General features: G+C 45.8%; 1 pseudogene; it reads right to left on the bottom strand.

Moving 5' to 3' along the window:
- Positions 1-1046: 1046 nt before the first annotated feature.
- On the bottom strand, positions 1047-2237 carry LOC114212412 (large ribosomal subunit protein uL30 pseudogene; annotated as a pseudogene).
- Positions 2238-3319: the final 1082 nt, after the last annotated feature.

The following is a 3319-nucleotide window of genomic DNA, read 5'->3' as shown; positions in this document are numbered from 1 at the left end:
ATTTCTTTTTTTTAAAGATTTTATTTATTTATTTATGAGAGAGAGAGAGAGAGAGAGAGAGAGCATGAGCATGGGGCAAGGGCAGAGGGAGAGGGAGAAGCTGACTCCCAACTGAGCAGGGAGCCCAACACAGGACTTGATCCCAGGACCCTGAGATCATGACCGAAGCCGAAGGCAAGTCACTTAACCAACTGAGCCACCCAGGCTCCTCTCATTTCTCTTGAGGAAATACTGTTAAAAAACAAAATTCAACCAAATAAATTTGAAGCTCTAACTGGTTTTATTAAACAACTCATGAATTATGCAGCATCCCATCTAGCAAGTTTATTGGAACTTGGAACTTTATATGGAACTAACTTGTTGCCCAGAATGGAAGGTTTTTATAGATGGAAGGCAGGGGCAAGAAAATTATTAGCAAAAGAAAAGGATCGTTCCAGATGATGCTGTTTGAGAGGGGCAGGGAGCTAGAGGTCTTATCTCGCAGATTACCTTATCTTTCTTTGGGGGTTGGAGAGGACCCAGGGGACAGACTTATGGGCACTGATGGAAAGAAAAAATTTCCTCACTGACCAGTTGAGGCCACATTTCTGGGGGAGGTTGAAACTGCAGTTAGATTGGGTAGTAAGCCCCGGTTTGGGACCTTGGTTTAAGTGACACCCTGTTGGGCTTGTAATTTTCTTTTTAAAACAATACTTAAAAGTGGAATTGCTGGATCATATGGTTAAGTATATGTTTAACATTTTAAGAAACAGCCAGACTTTTCTCATATCAAGCAGCCGTACTATTTAACAGTCCTGCCAGCAATATATGAGGGCTCCACTTTTTTCATATCCTCAGCAACAGTGTTGAACTATAGCCATTTTAATGGTTGGGAAGTGGAATCTCATTATGGCTCTAATTTGCATATTTCTCTTTTTTTTCTTTTTTTTTTTCCAAGCAAAAATTTGAGTGTATTTTCCTGGGAAAAGGGTCCTTCCCTTCTCACAGACCCAAGAGTAAGTTAAGATCTCGAGCTAAAGAAAAAGATTAAGCCAATCGCAGGCTACACTAAGGAAGCCACCAGATACACATCAGCGCCAGCCAAGTCTGAGAACTTGCAAAGCTGTCACTGAAGAGTGAGAACATGGACTCACAGCAGAGACAATTGAGCACTGTTTTTGTACTCTTCTTTGTAATTATATTTCAAGTTCCTTCCAAAACAAGGCCCCAGGAACCCCCAGGTTCAAGTACGTCCCTGAGCTTGGTCCACTGCTGTCTTGTATTCACGCTTGGGTATTCGTTCACCAACTTTAAATCCCAAGATAGACGATGTGACACAGCAGGACTCCCTCTTCTGTGGCAGGAGTCCCCCGCTGACTTCAGAGGTGGTAGGGGCAGCCAATGTGGAAAACACACTGGAACTTTCCCTTGGAACTGGGCTGTGATGGCAAGTGCTTGCCAGGAGCATCATCCTCTTTTCCTTGACCCTCTCTCTAGTTTCTGGGTTTAATTCAGCTGCCGAATGAGCTGATTGATGCGTTCACCTCGATAGCCAGGTAAGTCCACCTCCTTGAGGAAACCCACTCTATTCTTGGTAGCATGACGGGCCACTGAGAGATGGAAAGGACGTAAGAACGCAGAGATCTCCTGGAAATTCTTCCCCGGAAAGGCGATTTCATGAATGAGGTCTTCCAAGCAAATAACACCATACTTCCCCAGGTGCTCCTCAATCACTGTGTTGTCCGTCAAAGGGATGGTTTTATTCTTGACCTTGGCTTGTCCACGTTTCAAGATGAGTTCCCGGACAGACTTCAGATTTGGAAATCCCCAGGTCACATAAGGTTCCACTACACGCAGCGTTTTTATGGTCTTGGGGGTCACTCTGAAAAAGACACCACTGAAAATCTTCTTCAGGCGAAGCCGTGCAATGGTCCTCTGCACCAGTGAACTCACCCCATTAATCTTTTGGATGCGGACAACAAAGGCCAAGGAATGTTTATCTGGCACTTCCAGGCCACGAGGTTTCACTTCTAGTCGTCTGAGGCGCACCCTGTCACGTTGCTGCCGCCAGGAGTCATGTAGAAACCACTCCAGTCGCTTAAACTTGAGCTGTTTTCCTTTCTTCTGCTCCCTCTTGTCCAAAAGTGCCTGCTTTGCTTGAGTGTCTTTAAGGGCCTGATAAACCTTCCTCTTTTTCAGGAGATTTTCTGGAACCAATGGGATCTTTTTTCTTTGCTCTTCCTCCGCCATGTTGCTGAAGCTGCCTAATTTGCATATTTCTAATGATTGACATCATGCCTTGTGTTTGGGGTCCTTTTTTTAAATTTTATTTTATTTTTTTAAAGGTTTTATTTATTTGACAGAGAGACACAGCAAGAGAGGACACAAGCAGGAGGAGAGGGAGCTTTTTTTTTTTTAAGATTTTGTTTATTTGACAGAGAGAGGCACAGCAAGAGAGGGAACACAAGCAGGGGGAGGGGGAGAGGGAGAGGGAGGAGCAGGCTTCCCGCGGAGTGGGGAGCCCGATGCGGGGCTTGATCCCAGAACCCTGGGATCATGACCTGAGCTGAAGGCAGACGCTTAACGACTGAGCCACCCAGGCGCCCCGCAGAGCCTTTTTTTTTTTTTTTTAAAGATTTTATTTATTTATTCATGAGAGACAGAGGGAGAGAGAGAGAGAAGCAGAGGGAGAAGCAGGCTCCCAAGGAGCAGGGAGCCCGATGTGGGACTCGATCCCAGGACTCTGGGATCATGACCTGAGCCGAAGGCAGACGCTTAACCATCTGAGCCACCCAGGCGCCCGCCTTTTTTTTTTTTTTTTTTTTTAAAGATTGCATTTATTTGAGAGAGAGACAGTGCACAAGTGGGGGGGGCAGGGCAGGAGGAGAAGCAGACTCCACACTGAGCAGGGAGCTCATCACAGGGCTCGATCCCAGGACCCTAAGATCATGACCTGAGCTGAAGGCAGACACTTAATCACCCAGGTGCCCCTTGTGTTTGGGGTCTTGATGGCTACCTCCAGGTTCCATAATTTGCTAGAAGGACCCACAGAACTGAGCTTGAAGTCATACTCACGGTTATGATTTATTACAGTTAAAGGACTCACAGCAAAGTTAGCAAAGAGAAAAGGAGCAAGGGGTGCAATCTGGAGGAAGCTGGGTGTAGATTTCCAAAAGTCCTCTCTCAGTGAAGTCAGACAGTTGTACTTAATTCCCCCGTGAGTTGGGACAACAGATGTGAAATGTTGTCTACCAGGAAATCTCATTAGGGAGTCAAGGCCCAGGGTTTTTACTGGAGGGCTCACACTGTAGGAACCACCTACCTCACATGTACCAAAATT

This window comes from Eumetopias jubatus, unplaced genomic scaffold (assembly GCF_037043125.1).
Source record: "Eumetopias jubatus isolate StellerSeaLion01/CBP00866 unplaced genomic scaffold, mEumJub1_p1.0 scaffold_15, whole genome shotgun sequence".
Lineage (NCBI taxonomy): Eukaryota > Metazoa > Chordata > Mammalia > Carnivora > Otariidae > Eumetopias > Eumetopias jubatus.
The sequence above is the reverse complement of the archived record's forward strand: the minus strand, read 5'-3'. Positions and strand labels throughout refer to the sequence as shown.